Raw genomic sequence first — 21,715 nt, forward strand, 5'->3', positions numbered from 1 at the left:
GCTTGTCTCAGGAGTAGATGAAGCAACCAGAGCCACACCAGAATGGCTTGGTACGTTTGTAACTCAAGATGAGCTTCAACGTTAGAGACAATGTCCTGGATTGTCCTGGAAGCTGCACATGAGAAGCTTCTTTGAGTCAGAGCATCATCTGCCTCCTCCTCTCCTTGGGTCTCCTGAATCTCTTCATCCCGCGTTGATGCTGTTGGACCTCTTTGCAGGCCCTGATGGTTTCATCATCTGCCTCCTCCTCTCCTTGGGTCTCCTCAATCTCTTCATCCTGCGTTGATGCTGTTGGACCTCTTTGCAGGCCCTGATGGTTTCATCATCTGCCTCCTCCTCTCCTTGGGTCTCCTGAATCTCTTCATCCTGCATTGATGCTGTTGGACCTCTTTGCAGGCCCTGATGGTTTTATGGACATTCTCCTCCTGGGATTCTCTGCTTAATCAGAGTGTTCTTGGCACATTCACCTCTGCTCTACCACACTTAGGCTCTCCATGGAAGACAGATCCCCCTCCATTGTTCCAAAAAAGCACTTAAGGTGCACAAATGTAAGTAAAATGGAATTTAGGAAAATCAAACATTACACAATAAAGGACATTATGCCAATGAAAGATTAGATTTTTTTTTTTTGCTGTTAATTAAATTAAGGGATTTTTAAGTTCAACTTTTAAAACTGTGTGGAATTGCAAAATGCAAGTTCTGGGTCCCACTACTGGACACCAATCTGCAAGCATGAATTATTAATTAGGGGTTGGTTGGAAGCCCACTTCTAGTAATAAAGTCACCAACCAGTTAGTCCCAGTCACAGGTTTGAGTGATTTAAACCTGATCTCAATCCCTGCTCGCTAAGGCACAGAGCAGACAAGGCTTAACTTAAAGAAAATGTATAAAACATTTGGAATCACTAAAACAGTTAAAAAGTCAAAGGCACATCCGAATAAAAATCCCACTCCAGTTTACAAAATATGAAGAAAGGTGTGATGAGCAAAATGTCACGAAGATGAAAATTTTTTAATTAGGGTGGCAGGAGATGAGAATTTTGAAAGATTTAGCAGAAAAACAACCATAAAAAAATAAAACAGCAAGGTAAGTCAGTGATCGCCACAGACTTAAACCAAGGTGCAAATTCAAGCTGACTACTGTATGGTGCAACCTGGGTCAGACACATCAAGTGAATTGGTCCCAATGAAAGTCTGGACATCAAAAAGTTCAAAAACGTTTCTTAGTCCCACTTCAGAAATGGACTTTGTCACTTTCTTGTAGAAAAATATTATAATTTCTTCTAGGACCCGATGAAGATTGAGATTTTGTCACTTTGGAGGAGAAAATTCTCTTCACGCAGCGCATTGCTGAAATTGTTGCCAATACTATGGAACCAAAGGCCATATTTCTATAACAGGCGGGTCCCTCTGGTGTGCTGGAGCTTGCAACATTTCTCACTGAAAATGATCTAAGTAGGACTGCAGAATGGCAGTTAGTAATTTTTCCAGAGGTATGGATGTCGTCGGGTGGGACAAAATTGAAATCCAATTCCACACTGTGGAACTGCCGGGCACGTCCCATTCTGAAGGAAAAGTTTTCAAAAGTTTCCATACTTTCTTCTGGTTCCAGCCTGACCAGGAGCGAAAAAGCTGAGGCTTTTCTAGGGGTCACCTGATATTTAGATTTTTTCACTTTATTTATACATTTCCAAAAATACCTTGTTCAACATTTAGCGGGTCATTTTGACCTCAGCGGTGGGTGGTAATGTGGCGGTGGTACCGCCAACAGTTGGTGGTACATACTGCCACATTATGACATTGGCGGGTTGCCTGAAGCCGCTATTGTACCGCCTCAGGCTATTGTACCGCTATTGTTCTGCTATTGTAATGCCATGAAAACCATGGCGGTAGGTGCTACCAGTGACAGGGAATTCCAACAAAAAGGTACTGCATGTTAAGTACAAATTGTTCGGCTACAATCCCTCAACATGATATGAAACCAGCTGGAGACCCCCGAGTTCAAGTGAAGGGTGCGTTAGCTCCCTATGAAGCCTGATCAACAGCGAGAGTTGACAAGTCACAAAGCTTCTTATATTGTAAGATTTAGATCAATTTAGAGTTTTTAGATTCACTTGTTATACACAGTTTGTAATTCTTAGTAGAACCAAATTAGGGGGCCCTGGAACCATATTGCACAATGTGCCCTGGGGTGCAACTGACACGTATGCCTGCTGTGTGTGTCCCAGGGGCACTCTTGTACTACCGTAGGGGTTGCAGATGTTTGTGTGGTGCTGTCCAATTCTGGTCGCACTGGCATGTGAGAAAGTAGCCTCTTTCTAGCCTTGTTCCCCCCACTTTTGACCTGTTTGTGAGTGTATGCCAGGGTGTTTTCACTGTCTCACTGGGATCCTGCCAGCCAGGGCCCAGTGCTCATAGTGAAAACCCTATGTTTTCAGTATGTTTGTTATGTGTCACTGGGACCCTGCTAGCCAGGACCCCAGTGCTCATAAGTTTGTGACCTATATGTATGTGTTCCGTGTGTGATGCCTAACTGTCTCACTGAGGCTCTGCTAATCAGAACCTCAGTGGTTATGCTCTCTCATTTCTTTCCAAATTGTCACTAACAGGCTAGTGACCAATTTTACCAATTTACATTGGCATACTGGAACACCCTTATAATTCCCTAGTATATGGTACTGAGGTACCCAGGGTATTGGGGTTCCAGGAGATCCCTATGGGCTGCAGCATTTCTTTTGCCACCCATAGGGAGCTCTGACAATTCGTACACAGGCCTGCCACTGCAGCCTGAGTGAAATTATGTCCACATTATTTCACAGCCATTTTACACTGCACTTAAGTAACTTATAAGTCACCTATATGTCTAACCTTTACCTGGTAAAGGTTGGGTGCTAAGTTACTTAGTGTATGGGCACCCTGGCATTAGCCAAGGTGCCCCCACATTGTTCAGGGCCAATTCCCCGGACTTTGTGAGTGCGGGGACACCATTACACGCGTGCACTATACATAGGTCACTACATATGTATAGCTTCACAATGGTAACTCCGAATATGGCCATGTAACATGTCTAAGATCATGGAATTGCCCCACCAATGCCATCCTGGTATTGGGGAGACAATCCCATGATTCCCCGGGTCTCTAGCACAGACCCGGGTACTGCCAAACTGCCTTTCCCGGGGTTTCACTGCATCTGCTGCTGCTGCCAACCCCTCAGAAAGGTTTCTGTCCTCCTGGGGTCCAGTCAGGCTTGGCCCAGGAAGGCAGAACAAAGGACTTCCTCAGAGAGAGGGTGTTACACCCTCTCCCTTTGGAATAAGGTGTCAGGGCTGGGGAGTAGTAGCCTCCCCCAGCCTCTGGAAATGCTTTGATGGGCACAGATGGTGCCAATCTCTGTATAAGCCAGTCTACACCGGTTCAGGGATCCCTCAGCCCTGCTCTGGCGTGAAACTGGACAAAGGAAAGGGGAGTGACCACTCCCCTGACCTGCACCTCCCCTGGGAGGTGCCCAGAGCTCCTCCAGTGTGCTCCAGACCTCTGCCATCTTGGAAACAGAGGTGCTGCTGGCACACTGGACTGCTCTGAGTGGCCAGGGCCAGCAGGTGACGTCACAGACTCCTTCTGATAGGCTCCTTCAGGTGTTGCTAGCCTATCCTCTCTCCTAAAAAGCCAAACCTCCTTTTCTGGATATTTAGGGTCTCTGCTTTGGGGAATTCCTTAGATAACTAATGCAAGAGCTCATCAGAGTTCCTCTGCATCTCTCTCTTCACCTTCTGCCACGGAATCGACTGCTGACCGCGCTGGAAGCCTGCAAAACTGCAACAAAGTAGCAAAGACGACTACTGCGACCTTGTAACGCTGATCCTGCCGCCTTCTCGACTGTTTTCCTGGTGGTGCATGCTGTGGGGGTAGTGTGAGAAGGTAGACTCTTTCTAGCCTTGTTACCCCCACTTTTGGCCTGTTTGTGAGTGTATGTCAGGGTGTTTGTCACTGTTTTCACTGTCTCACTGGGATCCTGATAGCCAGGCCTCAGTGCTCATAGTGAAAACACTATGTTTTTAGTATGTTTGTTATGTGTCACTGGGATCCTGCTGGTCAGGACCCCAGTGCTCATAGGTTTGTGGCCTATATGTATGTGTCACTGGGACCCTGTCACACAGGGCCCCAGTGCTCATAGGTGTGCATGTATATGTTCCCTGTGTGGTGCCTAACTGTCTCACTGAGGCTCTGCTAACCAGAACCTCAGTGGTTATGCTCTCTCATTTATTTCAAATTGTCACTAACAGGCTAGTGACCAATTTTACCAATTTACATTGGCTTACTGGAACACCCTTATAATTCCCTAGTATATGGTACTGAGGTACCCAGGGTATTGGGGTTCCAGGAGATCCCTATGGGCTGCAGCATTTCTTTTGCCACCCATAGGGAGCTCTGACAATTCTTACACAGGCCTGCCACTGCAGCCTGAGTGAAATAACGTCCACGTTATTTCACAGCCATTTTACACTGCACTTAAGTAACTTATAAGTCACCTATATGTCTAACCTTTACCTGGTAAAGGTTAGGTGCAAAGTTACTTAGTGTGAGGGCACCCTGGCACTAGCCAAGTTGCCCCCACATTGTTCAGAGCCAATTCCCTGAACTTTGTGAGTGCGGGGACACCATTACACGTGTGCACTACATATAGGTCACTATCTATATGTAGCTTCACAATGGTAACTCCGAATATGGCCATGTAACATGTCTATGATCATGGAATTGCCCCCTCTATGCCATCCTGGCATAGTTGGCACAATCCCATGATCCCAGTGGTCTGTAGCACAGACCCTGGTACTGCCAAACTGCCCTTCCTGGGGTTTCACTGCAGCTGCTGCTGCTGCCAACCCCTCAGACAGGCAGCTGCCCTCCTGGGGTCCAGCCAGGCCTGGCCCAGGATGGCAGAACAAAGAACTTCCTCTGAGAGAGGGTGTGACACCCTCTCCCTTTGGAAAATGGAGTGAAGGCAGGGGAGGAGTAGCCTCCCCCAGCCTCTGGAAATGCTTTGTTGGGCACAGAGGTGCCCAATTCTGCATAAGCCAGTCTACACCGGTTCAGGGGACCCCTTAGCCCTGCTCTGGCGCGAAACTGGACAAAGGAAAGGGGAGTGACCACTCCCCTGACCTGCACCTCCCCTGGGAGGTGTCCAGAGCTCCTCCAGTGTGCTCCAGACCTCTGCCATCTTGGAAACAGAGGTGCTGCTGGCACACTGGACTGCTCTGAGTGGCCAGTGCCACCAGGTGACGTCAGAGACTCCTGCTGATAGGCTCCTTCAGGTGTTAGTAGCCTGTCCTCTCTCCTAGGTAGCCAAACCCTCTTTTCTGGCTATTTAGGGTCTCTGTCTCTGGGGAAACTTTAGATAACGAATGCATGAGCTCAGCCGAGTTCCTCTGCATCTCTCTCTTCACCTTCTGATAAGGAATCGACCGCTGACCGCGCTGGAAGCCTGCAAACCTGCAATATAGTAGCAAAGACGACTACTGCAACTCTGTAACGCTGATCCTGCCGCCTTCTCGACTGTTTTCCTGCTTGTGCATGCTGTGGGGGTAGCCTGCCTCCTCTCTGCACCAGAAGCTCCGAAGAAATCTCCCGTGGGTCGACGGAATCTTCCCCCTGCAACCGCAGGCACCAAAAAGCTGCATCACTGGTCCCTTGGGTCTCCTCTCAGCACGACGAGCGAGGTCTCTCGAATCCAGTGACTCTGTCCAAGTGACCCCCACAGTCCAGTGACTCTTCAGCCCAAGTTTGGTGGAGGTAAGTCCTTGCCTCACCTCGCTGGGCTGCATTGCTGGGAACCGCGACTTTGCAGCTACTCCGGCCCCTGTGCACTTCCGGCGGAAATCCTTTGTGCACAGCCAAGCTTGGGTCCACGGCACTCTAACCTGCATTGCACGACTTTCTAAGTTGGTCTCCGGCGACGTGGGACTCCTTTGTGCAACTTCGGCGAGCACCGTTTCACGCATCCTCATAGTGCCTGTTTCTGGCACTTCTCCGGGTGCTACCTGCTTTAGTGAGGGCTCTTTGTCTTGCTCGACGTCCCCTCTCTCTTCAGTTCCAATTTGCGACCTCCTAGTCCCTCCTGGGCCCCGGCAGCGTCCAAAAACGCCAAACGCACGATTTGCGCCTAGCAAGGCTTGTTGGCGTCCTTTTGGCGGGAAAACACTTCTGCACGACTCTCCAAGGCAAGAGGGATCCGTCCACCAAAGAAGAAGTCTCTAGCCCTTTTCGTTCCTGCAGAAACCTCAGCTTCTTCTGTCCAGTTGAAGCTTCTTTGCACCCGCAGCTGGCATTTCCTGGGCATCTGCCCATCTCCGACTTGCTTGTGACTTTTGGACTTGGTCCCCTTGTTCCACAGTTACCCTAGATTGGAAATCCACAGTTGTTGCATTGCTGGTTTGTGTCTTTCCTGCATTATTCCTCTAACACGACTACTTTGTCCTTAGGGGAACTTAAGTGCACTTTGCACTCACTTTTCAGGGTCTTGGGGAGGGTTATTTTTCTAACTCTCACTATTTTCTAATAGTCCCAGCGACCCTCTACAAGGTCACATAGGTTTGGGGTCCATTCGTGGTTCGCATTCCACTTTTGGAGTATATGGTTTGTGTTGCCCCTATCCCTATGTTTCCCCATTGCATCCTATTGTAACTATACATTGTTTGCACTGTTTTCTAAGACTATACTGCATATTTTTGCTATTGTGTATATATATCTTGTGTATATTTCCTATCCTCTCACTGAGGGTACACTCTAAGATACTTTGGCATATTGTCATAAAAATAAAGTACCTTTATTTTTAGTATAACTGTGTATTGTGTTTTTTTATGATATTGTGCATATGACACTAAGTGGTACTGTAGTAGCTTCACACGTCTCCTAGTTCAGCCTAAGCTGCTCTGCTAAGCTACCATTATCTATCAGCCTAAGCTGCTAGACACCCTATACACTAATAAGGGATAACTGGGCCTGGTGCAAGGTGCAAGTACCCCTTGGTACTCACTACAAGCCAGTCCAGCCTCCTACATTGGTTGTGCAGTGGTGGGATAAGTGCTTGAGACTACTTACCACTCTTGTCATTGTACTTTTCATAAGAGAAAAATATACAAAACAAGGTCAGTGTATATACACATAGCCAAAAAGTTTTGCATTTCCTCTTTTCACTCTTTTCTAAGTGCTCAAAAGTACTCCTAAACTTTCTAAAAGTTCTTAAAAGTTTAAAAAGTTTTTTTCTGTCTTTCCAAAAAGTTCTGAAAACTTTTGTCTCTTTCTCTATCACTTTAACTCTCTCAAAAAAATGTCTGGCACAGGCCAAAGTGTTGATCTGTCCAAACTTGCATATGACAACCTTAGCTGGAAAAGAGCAAGGAGTCTCTGTATAGAGAGAGGTTTGAGTGTAGGGAAGAATCCTGCCTTGGAACTGTTAATTAACATGCTTAGAGAACAGGATAAGGCCATAGGTGCCCCATCTGTTGAAAAAGTACCTAATAGTTCCCAATCAGATTCAGGGACTCCCACAGGAAAAGATGCAGGAAAGAAACTTCCTAGCCTGCCCATTACTAGACAATCTAGCATAGATGGTAATGATGATGAGCCACACCAAATACATAGTTTTGTCTCACATCATAGCAAAAGCATTTATTCTCACCATACTGGTAGTAATGTTTCTGTAAACCAAGCTGTTAGGTTGGCTTCTGTAAGGGACAGGTCTCCTTCTGTTCATTCCCATCATAGCTCTGTTTCTAGAAATGTCCCTCCCACCAACCCTGATGACAGAATGTTAGAGAGGGAACTCAATAAGTTGAGGGTGGAACAAACCAGACTGAAGCTTAAAAAGCAACAGCTGGATTTGGATAGACAGTCTTTTGAATTAGAGAAGGAAAGACAGAAGTTGGGTTTAGATACCCATGGTGGCAGCAGCAGTATTCCCCATAGTCATCCTGCAAAAGAGCATGATTCCAGGAATCTGCACAAGATAGTTCCCCCTTATAAGGAGGGGGATGACATTAACAAGTGGTTTGCTGCACTTGAGAGGGCCTGTGTTGTACAGGATGTCCCTCAAAGGCAGTGGGCTGCTATCCTATGGCTATCATTTAGTGGAAAAGGTAGGGATAGGCTCCTTACTGTGAAAGAAAATGATGCTAATAATTTCCAAGTTCTTAAGAATGCACTCCTGGATGGTTATGGCTTAACCACTGAACAGTACAGGATATAGTTCAGAGAGACCAAAAAGGAGTCTTCACAAGACTGGGTTGATTTCATTGACCATTCAGTGAAGGCCTTGGAGGGGTGGTTACATGGCAGTAAAGTTACTGATTATGAAAGCCTGTATAACACAATCCTGAGAGAGCATATACTTAATAATTGTGTGTCTGATTTGTTGCACCAGTACCTGGTAGACTCTGATCTGACCTCTCCCCAAGAATTGGGAAAGAAGGCAGACAAATGGGTCAGAACAAGGGTGAACAGAAAAGATCATACAGGGGGTGACAAAGATGGCAATAAGAAGAAAGATGGTGAACAATCTCAAGATAAGCATGGGGATAAGGGTAAAACCAAAGATCCCACTTCAAATCTTAAACACTCTTCAGAGGGTGGGGATAAAACGAATTCTTCCTCTTCTTCTCAACCTGCACACATTAAAAAGCCTTGGTGCTTTGTGTGTAAAAACAGAGGCCATAGGCCAGGGGATAAGTCCTGTCCAGGTAAACCCCCTGAGCCTACCACCACTAATACATCAAGCTCTAGTGCCCCTAGCAGTAGTGGTACTAGTGGTGGGACTGCTGGCAACAGTCAAGCAAAGGGTGTAGTTGGGTTCACTTATGGGTCCATAGTGGAAACTGATGTAATCAGTCCCAAGACAGTTTCTGTCACACCTAGTGGCATTGGCCTTGCCACACTGGCTGCTTGTCCCCTTACAATGGATAAGTACAGGCAGACAGTTTCAATAAATGGTGTTGAGGCCTTGGCCTACAGGGACACAGGTGCCAGTTTCACTTTGGTGACTGAAAACCTAGTGCACCCTGATCAACACATCATTGGACAACAGTATAAGATTATTGATGTCCATAACTCCACTAAGTTTCTTCCCTTAGCTATAATTCAGTTTAGTTGGGGTGGAGTTACTAGCCCTAAGCAGGTGGTGGTATCACCTAGCTTACCTGTAGACTGTCTCTTAGGTAATGACCTAGAGGCCTCAGGTTGGGATGATGTAGAGTTTTATGCCCATGCAGCCATGCTGGGCATCCCTGAGGAATTGTTCCCTCTAATTTTACTGAAATGAAAAAGCAAAGGAGAGAAGGCCTGAAAACTCAGGAACCCTCTCCATCAACAGGTAAAAAGGGTATCACAGTATCCCCTAACCACCCTACCATTCAGGATACCATTCCTGTGGTGGGAGAAACCTCTCCTGGGGTGGCACCTGTTCCAAGGGAATCATCAGTTGGCAAAACTGTACTCCCTGAGGTGGAAGTACCTCTCTGTGGGATAACTAACATTGGTGAGAAAAAGAGCACCATTTTAGTTAACATGGAGCATCCCTCCAACCCTCCCAGAGAAACTTTAGTGCAGATCTCTGCACTGCCTCACAACACTTAGGACAGCATCCCTGCCCTAGTGTGGAGCTCATAGGACAGCATCCCTGCCCTGCTCCAACTCAAGAGAAACAGCATCCCTGTTCTCTCTTCCAGCCATTTGGACAAAGTTTTTGCCCAGCTATGGCTTTTCTGAGACAGCATCCCTGTCTGGCATTCCCATCATTACAAATAGGTTCAGTGGACAATTCCCACTGCTCTAAACTAAAACTTACTGATAGAAACTCTGAAAATACATCTTCACATTGTTGCTTAGCTAAAAAACTTCAAACAGGGTGGTTTACATCCCCACAGGGAAGTAACCATATAGTGGATGATAAAGGGAGTAACCAGTCTATTGCAGAGCTACTCTCTACTTATCACCACTTAGACAATAAAGTCTCAACTGGCCAAGGTTAGCCTTATTGTCCTTCGTTTGGGGGGGGGTTGTGTGAGAAGGTAGACTCTTTCTAGCCTTGTTACCCCCACTTTTGGCCTGTTTGTGAGTGTATGTCAGGGTGTTTGTCACTGTTTTCACTGTCTCACTGGGATCCTGATAGCCAGGCCTCAGTGCTCATAGTGAAAACACTATGTTTTTAGTATGTTTGTTATGTGTCACTGGGATCCTGCTGGTCAGGACCCCAGTGCTCATAGGTTTGTGGCCTATATGTATGTGTCACTGGGACCCTGTCACACAGGGCCCCAGTGCTCATAGGTGTGCATGTATATGTTCCCTGTGTGGTGCCTAACTGTCTCACTGAGGCTCTGCTAACCAGAACCTCAGTGGTTATACTCTCTCATTTATTTCAAATTGTCACTAACAGGCTAGTGACCAATTTTACCAATTTACATTGGCTTACTGGAACACCCTTATAATTCCCTAGTATATGGTACTGAGGTACCCAGGGTATTGGGGTTCCAGGAGATCCCTATGGGCTGCAGCATTTATTTTGCCACCCATAGGGAGCACTGACAATTCTTACACAGGCCTGCCACTGCAGCCTGAGTGAAATAACGTCCACGTTATTTCACAGCCATTTTACACTGCACTTAAGTAACTTATAAGTCACCTATATGTCTAACCTTTACCTGGTAAAGGTTAGGTGCAAAGTTACTTAGTGTGAGGGCACCCTGGCACTAGCCAAGGTGCCCCCACATTGTTCAGAGCCAATTCCCTGAACTTTGTGAGTGCGGGGACACCATTACACGCGTGCACTACATATAGGTCACTATCTATATGTAGCTTCACAATGGTAACTCCGAATATGGCCATGTAACATGTCTATGATCATGGAATTGCCCCCTCTATGCCATCCTGGCATAGTTGGCACAATCCCATGATCCCAGTGGTCTGTAGCACAGACCCTGGTACTGCCAAACTGCCCTTCCTGGGGTTTCACTGCAGCTGCTGCTGCTGCCAACCCCTCAGACAGGCAGCTGCCCTCCTGGGGTCCAGCCAGGCCTGGCCCAGGATGGCAGAACAAAGAACTTCCTCTGAGAGAGGGTGTGACACCCTCTCCCTTTGGAAAATGGTGTGAAGGCAGGGGAGGAGTAGCCTCCCCCAGCCTCTGGAAATGCTTTGTTGGGCACAGAGGTGCCCAATTCTGCATAAGCCAGTCTACACCGGTTCAGGGGACCCCTTAGCCCTGCTCTGGCGCGAAACTGGACAAAGGAAAGGGGAGTGACCACTCCCCTGACCTGCACCTCCCCTGGGAGGTGTCCAGAGCTCCTCCAGTGTGCTCCAGACCTCTGCCATCTTGGAAACAGAGGTGCTGCTGGCACACTGGACTGCTCTGAGTGGCCAGTGCCACCAGGTGACGTCAGAGACTCCTGCTGATAGGCTCCTTCAGGTGTTAGTAGCCTGTCCTCTCTCCTAGGTAGCCAAACCCTCTTTTCTGGCTATTTAGGGTCTCTGTCTCTGGGGAAACTTTAGATAACGAATGCATGAGCTCAGCCGAGTTCCTCTGCATCTCTCTCTTCACCTTCTGATAAGGAATCGACCACTGACCGCGCTGAAAGCCTGCAAACCTGCAACATAGTAGCAAAGACGACTACTGCAACTCTGTAACGCTGATCCTGCCGCCTTCTCGACTGTTTTCCTGCTTGTGCATGCTGTGGGGGTAGCCTGCCTCCTCTCTGCACCAGAAGCTCCGAAGAAATCTCCCGTGGGTCGACGGAATCTTCCCCCTGCAACCGCAGGCACCAAAAAGCTGCATCACCGGTCCCTTGGGTCTCCTCTCAGCACGATGAGCGAGGTCCCTCGAATCCAGCGACTCTGTCCAAGTGACCCCCACAGTCCAGTGACTCTTCAGCCCAAGTTTGGTGGAGGTAAGTCCTTGCCTCACCTCGCTGGGCTGCATTGCTGGGAACCGCGACTTTGCAGCTACTCCGGCCCCTGTGCACTTCCGGCGGAAATCCTTTGTGCACATCCAAGCCTGGGTCCACGGCACTCTAACCTGCATTGCACGACTTTCTAAGTTGGTCTCCGGCGACGTGGGACTCCTTTGTGCAACTTCGGCGAGCACCGTTTCACGCATCTTCGTAGTGCCTGTTTCTGGCACTTCTCCGGGTACTACCTGCTTCAGTGAGGGCTCTTTGTCTTGCTCGACGTCCCCTCTCTCTTCAGGTCCAATTTGCGACCTCCTAGTCCGTCCTGGGCCCCGGCAGCGTCCAAAAACGCCAAACGCACGATTTGCGCCTAGCAAGGCTTGTTGGCGTCCTTTCGGCGGGAAAACACTTCCGCACGACTCTCCAAGGTGAGAGGGATCCGTCCACCAAAGGGGAAGTCTCTAGCCCTTTTCGTTCCTGCAGAAACCTCAGCTTCTTCTGTCCAGTTGAAGCTTCTTTGCACCCGCAGCTGGCATTTCCTGGGCATCTGCCCATCTCCGACTTGCTTGTGACTTTTGGACTTGGTCCCCTTGTTCCACAGGTACCCTAGATTGGAAATCCACAGTTGTTGCATTGCTGGTTTGTGTCTTTCCTGCATTATTCCTCTAACACGACTACTTTGTCCTTAGGGGAACTTTAGTGCACTTTGCACTCACTTTTCAGGGTCTTGGGGAGGGTTATTTTTCTAACTCTCACTATTTTCTAATAGTCCCAGCGACCCTCTACAAGGTCACATAGGTTTGGGGTCCATTCGTGGTTCGCATTCCACTTTTGGAGTATATGGTTTGTGTTGCCCCTATCCCTATGTTTCCCCATTGCATCCTATTGTAACTATACATTGTTTGCACTGTTTTCTAAGACTATACTGCATATTTTTGCTATTGTGTATATATATCTTGTGTATACTTCCTATCCTCTCACTGAGGGTACACTCTAAGATACTTTGGCATATTGTCATAAAAATAAAGTACCTTTATTTTTAGTATAACTGTGTATTGTGTTTTTTAATGATATTGTGCATATGACACTAAGTGGTACTGTAGTAGCTTCTCACGTCTCCTAGTTCAGCCTAAGCTGCTCTGCTAAGCTACCATTATCTATCAGCCTAAGCTGCTAGACACCCTATACACTAATAAGGGATAACTGGGCCTGGTGCAAGGTGCAAGTACCCCTTGGTACTCACGACAAGCCAGTCCAGCCTCCTACAGGTAGTCTGCCTCCTCTCTGCACTAGAAGCTCCGAAGAAATCTCCCGTGTGTCGACGGAATCTTCCCCCTGCAACCGCAGGCACCAAAGAACTGCATCACTGGTCCTCTGGGTCTCCTCTCAGCACGACGAGCGAGGTCCCTTGAACTCAGCAACTCTGTCCAAGTGACTCCCACAGTCCAGTGACACTTCAGTCCAAGTTTGGTGGAGGTAAGTCCTTGCCTCCTCACGCTAGACTGCATTGCTGGGAACCGCGTGTTTTGCAGCCACTCCGGCTCCTGTGCACTCACTGAGGATTTCCTTCATGCACAGCCAAGCCTGTGTCCCCGGCACTCTAACCTGCATTGCACGACCTCCTGAGTTGTCCTCCGGCGGCGTGGGACTCTCTTGTGCGACTTCGGGTGAGCACTGATTCACTCCACTTCGTAGTGCCTGTTCCGGCACTTCTGTGGGTGCTGCTTGCTTCTGAGTGGGCTCCTTATCTTGCTGGACGCCCCCTCTGTCCCCTCACGCAATTGGTGACATCCTGGTCCCTCTTGGGCTACAGCAGCATCCAAAAATCCTAACTGTGATCCTTGCAGCTAGCAAGGCTTGTTTGCGGTCTTTCTGCGGGAAAATACTTCTGCATGACTCTTCACGACGTGGGACATCCATCCTCCAAAGGGGAAGTTTCTAGCCCTTGTCGTTCGTGCAGAATCCTCAGCTTCTACCATCCGGTGGCAGCTTCTTTGCACCCACAGCTGGCATTTCCTGGGCATCTGCCCACTCCCGACTTGATCGTGACTTTTGGACTTGGTCCCCTTGTTCCACAGGTACCCTCGTCTGGAAATCCACTGTTGTTGCATTGCTGGTGTTTGTTCTTCCTGCAGAATCCCCCTATCACGACTTCTGTGCTCTCTGGGGGTTGTAGGTGCACTTTACACCTACCTTTCAGGGTCTTGGGGTGGGCTGTTTTTCTAACCCTCACTGTTTTCTTACAGTCCCAGCGACCCTCTATAAGCTCACGTAGGTTTGGGGTCCATTTGTGGTTCGCATTCCACTTTTGGAGTATATGGTTTGTGTTGCCCCTATACCTATGTGCTCCTATTGCAATCCATTGTAACTTTACACTGCTTGCATTACTTTTCTTGCTATAACGTGCATAAGTTTGGTTTGTGTACATATATATTGTGTATATAACTTATCCTCATCCTGAGGGTACTCACTGAGATACTTTTGGCATATTGTCATAAAAATAAAGTACGTTTATTTTTATTACTTCTGTATATTGTGTTTTCTTATGATATTGTGTATTTGACACCAGTGGTATAGTAGGAGCTTTACATGTCTCCTAGTTCAGCCTAAGCTGCTTTGCCATAGCTACCTTCTATCAGCCTAAGCTGCTAGAAACACCTCTTCTACACTAATAAGGGATAACTGGACCTGGCACAAGGTGTAAGTACCTGTGGTACCCACTGCAAGCCAGGCCAGCCTTCTACAAGTAGACCATCTCCAAGAGCTGCTGAAGAGTCCAGGAAGAACAGGAGCCCCTGCTAACCCGGATGAAGGTGCAAAAGTGAAACCTCCGGTTGGAAGAACAAGTCAGAAATGCACCAAAGAAGACAGCTGCGGGGTACTGCCTGATGCAGGAGATGTCCCACGTTGAGTAGATGAATACAGGCTGTTTTTCGTCACTGGATTCCACCAACAAGCCTCGGCTCACGCAAGAAGCGCATTTGGCGGGTCGCAACTCAGGATGAGGAGACAGAGGTGGCTCTCAGCACTTTAGAGAGTCCTCAGAGGACCAAGCAGCACCCACAGGAGTCCCAGGACATGGGGACAAAGGAGTTCCAAATGGCAGTCGTCACAGCACTACACAAAGGGATCCCACACCATTGTTAGACACCTCACATGGCCATACTCGCAGTTACAATTGTGAAGCTATATATATGAATTGACCTATATGTAGTGCAAACTTATAATGGCGTCCCCGCACTCACAAACTCTGGGCAAATGGGCCTGGATGACGTGGGAGGACCTCTGCTAGTGCAGGGGTGCCCTCACACACAGGTGCTATACACCTATCTTTCAGGGTCTGAAGGTTAGACATATAGGTGACTTATAAGTGACCTGGTGCAGTGAAAATGGCTGTGAAATAGTTCTTACTCTATTTCAGTCACACTGCATTGGCAGTCCTAAAAAAGTGTTTGTATGGTCTCCTTATGGGTGGCAAAAGAAATGCTGCAGCCCTTAAGGATTCCCTGAAACCCTAATGCCCTGGGTACCTAGGTACCATATACTAGGGACTTATAAGGGGGTGTCCAGTATGCCAATTTAGAATGAAATACTGAGTTAGTATGTAGGGATAAATTTAAAAACAGATAGAGGATGAGCACTGGAGTTCTGATGAGCAGGACTCCAGTGACAATTTAGAAAACACACTGACAAGCAGGCCACAAACTATAAGCACTGGGGTCCTGGCTAGCAAGATCCCAGTGACACAGTCAAAACACACTGACAATCAGGCAGAATTAGAGGGTAACATGCCAAGAAAGATGGTACTTTCCTACATGAATGTGTCTGACAGAGGCACAAACATCATGTCTGCATACATGAAATCCATGTGGGATGCCTGCGGAGTGACCTACAAGTTCACCACCCCCTATCATCCTCAATCCCATGGTCTTGTGGAGAGATTCAACAGGACCTTGAAGGGCATGATCACAGGCCTTTCTGAGGCCATTCAGCGTAAGTGGGTCATCCTCTTGCCATGCCTTCTCTTTGCATATACAGTAGTACCCCAGAAGGAGGTAGGGTTCAGTCTCTTTGACCTTCTCTATGGGTACCCTGTCAGAGGATCCCTAAGCATTGTGAAAGAGGGGTGGGAGAAAGCTCCCAAGAAACCCCCCAGGATGTGGTCAGCCACATGTTGTTCCTCTGCAACCAAATGCACAACTTATTGAAGAAGGGCAAAAACAACGTTGAGGCCAGTCAAGAAGGTATGAAACGCTGGTATGACTGGAAGACCACCTTGGTAGAGTTTCAGCCTGGAGACAAAGTTTGGGTGATGAACCAGTAGAGCCTAGAGCTCTCCAGGACTGCTGGACTGGCCCATATGTATGAGATAAAGGAGTGGAAAAGGGAGGCCACTTACTTAATGGATCTCCAGTCCCCTAGGACCCCTTAAGGGCACTCCATGTGAATAGACTGAAGCCTCATTTTGAGATGACTGAAGTAAAAATGCTTCTAGTAACTGATGAGGGTGTGGAGGATGAGAGTGAACCTCTCACCGACCTCCTCTCTGCCCAAGAAGGTGATGGGTCAGTGGAGGGTTTTAATCTCTCTGTCTCCCTGACCATGTACCAGCGAGGGGACAGCTACCAGCTACTGTAGCAGTACTCTTCCCTGTTTTCCCTCACCCCTTGACTCACACACTTGTGTGTGCATGATATTGACACAGGAGACAGTCACCCTGTAAAGAATAACACTTACAAGTGTCAGACAGGGAGAAGGCCAGCATCATTGAGAAAGTTGCCAAGATGCTGACTCTAGGGGTAATTCAGAAATCCAGCAGTCCCTGGTCCAGCCCTGTGGTAAAGGTACCAAAGGCTGACCCAGTCATAACTTAGTACTACCGGGGTCTCAATTCTGTCAGTAAAACTGACGCTCACTACATCCCCGAGCTGATGAGCTCATAGACAGGCAAGGTGCTGCCAAATTCCTCTCTACTTTGATCTCATATCAGGGTGCTGGCAGATCGCCTTAGGGGGCCAAAGAGAGACCTGCTTTTTCCACTCCTGAGGGACATTACCAGTTCAGAAAGATGCCCTTTGGTAGGTCCCGCTACCTTCCAGCGTTTGATTAATGGGGTCCTGGCTGGTAAAGATGCGTTCTGCGCCTTCCTATCTAGACAACATTGCCGTCTACAGTTCCAGCTGGGAGGAACACCTGCTCCACCTCCAGGAGGTGCTCCAGGCCCTGCAACAGGCAGGCCTGACAATCAAGGCTAGTAAGTGCCAGATTGGGCAGGGTTCTGTGGTGTACTTGTGACATCTAGTAGGTGATGGCAAGGTGCAGCCCCTCCAGGCCAAGATTGAGGAAATTACTGACTGGCAACCAGCTATAACCCAAACAGAGGTGAGAGCCTTCCTATGTGTCACTGGGTACAACCGTAGGTTTGTTAAGGGTCATGGCATGATTGTGGCACCCTTAACAGAACAAACTTCCAAAAAGCAACCTAGGTTGGTGATTTGGACAGAGGCTTGTCAGAAAGCCTTTGACTCCCTAAAGGAAGCCATGTGCACCGTAACTGTGCCGAGGGCCCCTGACTACTCCAAAGAGTTGTAGGAGGCTGGACTGGCTTGTAGTGAGTACCAAGGGGTACTTGCACCTTGCACCAGGCCCAGTTATCCCTTATTAGTGTATAGGGTGTCTAGCAGCTTAGGCTGATAGATAATGGTAGCTTAGCAGAGCAGCTTAGGCTGAACTAGGAGACGTGTGAAGCTACTACAGTACCACCTAGTGTCATATGCACAATATCATAAGAAAACACAATACACAGTTATACTAAAAATAAAGGTACTTTATTTTTATGACAATATGCCAAAGTATCTTAGAGTGTACCCTCAGTGAGAGGATAGGAAATATACACAAGATATATATACACAATAGCAAAAATATGCAGTATAGTCTTAGAAAACAGTGCAAACAATGTATAGTTACAATAGGATGCAATGGGGAAACATAGGGATAGGGGCAACACAAACCATATACTCCAAAAGTGGAATGCGAACCACGAATGGACCCCAAACCTATGTGACCTTGTAGAGGGTCGCTGGGACTATTAGAAAATAGTGAGAGTTAGAAAAATAACCCTCCCCAAGACCCTGAAAAGTGAGTGCAAAGTGCACTAAAGTTCCCCTAAGGACAAAAGAGTCGTGTTAGAGGAATAATGCAGGAAAGACACAAACCAGCAATGCAACAACTGTGGATTTCCAATCTAGGGTACCTGTGGAACAAGGGGACCAAGTCCAAAAGTCACAAGCAAGTCGTAGATGGGCAGATGCCCAGGAAATGCCAGCTGCGAGTGCAAAGAAGCTTCAACTGGACAGAAGAAGCTGAGGTTTCTGCAGGAACGAAAAGGGCTAGAGACTTCCCCTTTGGTTGACGGATCCCTCTCGCCTTGGAGAGTCGTGCAGATGTGTTTTCCTGCCGGAAGGACGCCAACAGGCCTTGCTACACGCAAATCGTTCGTTTGGCATTTTTGGACGCTGCTGGGGCCCAGGAGGGACCAGGAGGTCGCAAATTGGACCTGAAGAGAGAGGGGACGTCGAGCAAGACAAAGAGCCCTCACTGAAGCAGGTAGCACCCGGGGAAGTGCCAGAAACAGGCACTACGAGGATGCGTGAAACGGTGCTTGCCGAAGTTGCACAAAGGAGTCCCACGTCGCCGGAGACCAACTTAGAAAGTCGTGCAATGCAGGTTAGAGTGCCGTGGACCCAGGCATGGCTGTGCACAAAGGATTTCCGCCGGAAGTGCACAGGGGCCGGAGTAGCTGCAAAGTCGCGGTTTCCAGCAATGCAGCCCAGCGAGGTGAGGCAAGGACTTACCTCCACCAAACTTGGGCTGAAGAGTCACTGGACTGTGGGGGTCACTAGGACAGCGTCGCTGGATTCGAGGGACCTCGCTCGTCGTGCTGAGAGGAGACCCAAGGGACCGGTAATGCAGCTTTTTGGTGCCTGCGGTTGCAGGGGGAAGATTCCGTCGACCCACGGGAGATTTCTTCGGAGCTTCTGGTGCAGAGAGGAGGCAGGCTACCCCCACAGCATGCACAAGCAGGAAAACAGTCGAGAAGGCGGCAGGATCAGCGTTACAGAGTTGCAGTAGTCGTCTTTGCTACTATGTTGCAGGTTTGCAGGCTTCCAGCGCGGTCAGCGGTCATTTCCTTATCAGAAGGTGAAGAGAGAGATGCAGAGGAACTCGGCTGAGCTCATGCATTCGTTATCTAAAGTTTCCCCAGAGACAGAGACCCTAAATAGCCAGAAAAGAGGGTTTGGCTACCTAGGAGAGAGGAAAGGCTACTAACACCTGAAGGAGCCTATCAGCAGGAGTCTCTGACATCACCTGGTGGCACTGGCCACTCAGAGCAGTCCAGTGTGCCAGCAGCACCTCTGTTTCCAAGATGGCAGAGGTCTGGAGCACACTGGAGGAGCTCTGGACACCTCCCAGGGGAGGTGCAGGTCAGGGGAGTGGTCACTCCCCTTTCCTTTGTCCAGTTTCGCGCCAGAGCAGGGGCTAAGGGGTCCCTGAACCGGTGTAGACTGGCTTATGCAGAATTGGGCACATCTGTGCCCAACAAAGCATTTCCAGAGGCTGGGGGAGGCTACTCCTCCCCTGCCTTCACACCATTTTCCAAAGGGAGAGGGTGTCACACCCTCCCTCAGAGGAAGTTCTTTGTTCTGCCATCCTGGGCCAGGCCTGGCTGGACCCCAGGAGGGCAGCTGCCTGTCTGAGGGGTTGGCAGCAGCAGCAGCTGCAGTGAAACCCCAGGAAGGGCAGTCTGGCAGTACCAGGGTCTGTGCTACAGACCACTGGGATCATGGAATTGTACCAACAATGCCAGGATGGCATAGAGGGGGCAATTCCATGATCATAGACATGTTACATGGCCATATTCGGAGTTACCATGGTGAAGCTACATATAGGTAGTGACCTATATGTAGTGCACGCGTGTAATGGTGTCCCCGCACTCACAAAGTTCAGTGAATTGGCTCTGAACAACGTGGGGGGCACCTTGGCTAGTGCCAGGGTGCCCTCACACTATGTAACTTTGCACCTAACCTTTACCAGGTAAAGGTTAGACATATAGGTGACTTATAAGTTACTTAAGTGCAGTGTAAAATGGCTGTGAAATTGTATATTTTTCTCTTATGAAAAGTACAATGACAAGAGTGGTAAGTAGTCTCAAGCACTTATCCCACCACTGCACAACCAATGTAGGAGGCTGGACTGGCTTGTAGTGAGTACCAAGGGGTACTTGCACCTTGCACCAGGCCCAGTTATCCCTTATTAGTGTATAGGGTGTCTAGCAGCTTAGGCTGATAGATAATGGTAGCTTAGCAGAGCAGCTTAGGCTGAACTAGGAGACGTGTGAAGCTACTACAGTACCACCTAGTGTCATATGCACAATATCATAAGAAAACACAATACACAGTTATACTAAAAATAAAGGTACTTTATTTTTATGACAATATGCCAAAGTATCTTAGAGTGTACCCTCAGTGAGAGGATAGGAAATATACACAAGATATATATACACAATAGCAAAAATATGCAGTATAGTCTTAGAAAACAGTGCAAACAATGTATAGTTACAATAGGATGCAATGGGGAAACATAGGGATAGGGGCAACACAAACCATATACTCCAAAAGTGGAATGCGAACCACGAATGGACCCCAAACCTATGTGACCTTGTAGAGGGTCGCTGGGACTATTAGAAAATAGTGAGAGTTAGAAAAATAACCCTCCCCAAGACCCTGAAAAGTGAGTGCAAAGTGCACTAAAGTTCCCCTAAGGACAAAAGAGTCGTGTTAGAGGAATAATGCAGGAAAGACACAAACCAGCAATGCAACAACTGTGGATTTCCAATCTAGGGTACCTGTGGAACAAGGGGACCAAGTCCAAAAGTCACAAGCAAGTCGTAGATGGGCAGATGCCCAGGAAATGCCAGCTGCGGGTGCAAAGAAGCCTCGACTGGACAGAAGAAGCTGAGGTTTCTGCAGGAACGAAAAGGGCTAGAGACTTCCCCTTTGATGGACGGATCCCTCTCGCCTTGGAGAGTCGTACAAAAGTGTTTTCCCGCCGGAAGGACGCCAACAGGCCTTGTTACATGCCAATCAAGCGTTTGGTGTTTTTGGATGCTGCTGGGGCCCAAGAGGGACCAGGAGGTCGCAAATTGGACCTGAAGAGAGAGGGGACATCGAGCAAGACAAAGAACCCTCACTGAAGCAGGTAGCACCCGGAGAAGTGCCAGAAACAGGCACTACGAGGATGCGTGAAACGGTGCTCGCCGAAGTTGCACAAAGGAGTCCCACGTCGCCGGAGACCAACTTAGAAAGTCGTGCAATGCAGGTTAGAGTGCCGTGCACCCAGGCTTGGCTGTGCACAAAGGATTTCCGCCGGAAGTGCACAGGGGCCGGAGTAGCTGCAAAGTCGCGGTTCCCAGCAATGCAGCCCAGCGAGGTGAGGCAAGGACTTACCTCCACCAAACTTGGGCTGAAGAGTCACTGGACTGTGGGGGTCACTTGGACAGCATCGCTGGATTCGAGGGACCTCGCTCGTCGTGCTGAGAGGAGACCCAAGGGACCTTTAATGCAGCTTTTTGGTGCCTGCGGTTGCAGGAGGAAGATTCCGTCGACCCACGGGAGATTTCTTCGGAGCTTCTGGTGCAGAGAGGAGGCAGGCTACCCCCACAGCATGCACAAGCAGGAAAACAGTCGAGAAGGCGGCAGGATCAGCGTTACAGAGTTGCAGTAGTCGTCT

Source organism: Pleurodeles waltl, unplaced genomic scaffold, assembly GCF_031143425.1.
Source record: "Pleurodeles waltl isolate 20211129_DDA unplaced genomic scaffold, aPleWal1.hap1.20221129 scaffold_65, whole genome shotgun sequence".
Taxonomy (NCBI): domain Eukaryota; kingdom Metazoa; phylum Chordata; class Amphibia; order Caudata; family Salamandridae; genus Pleurodeles; species Pleurodeles waltl.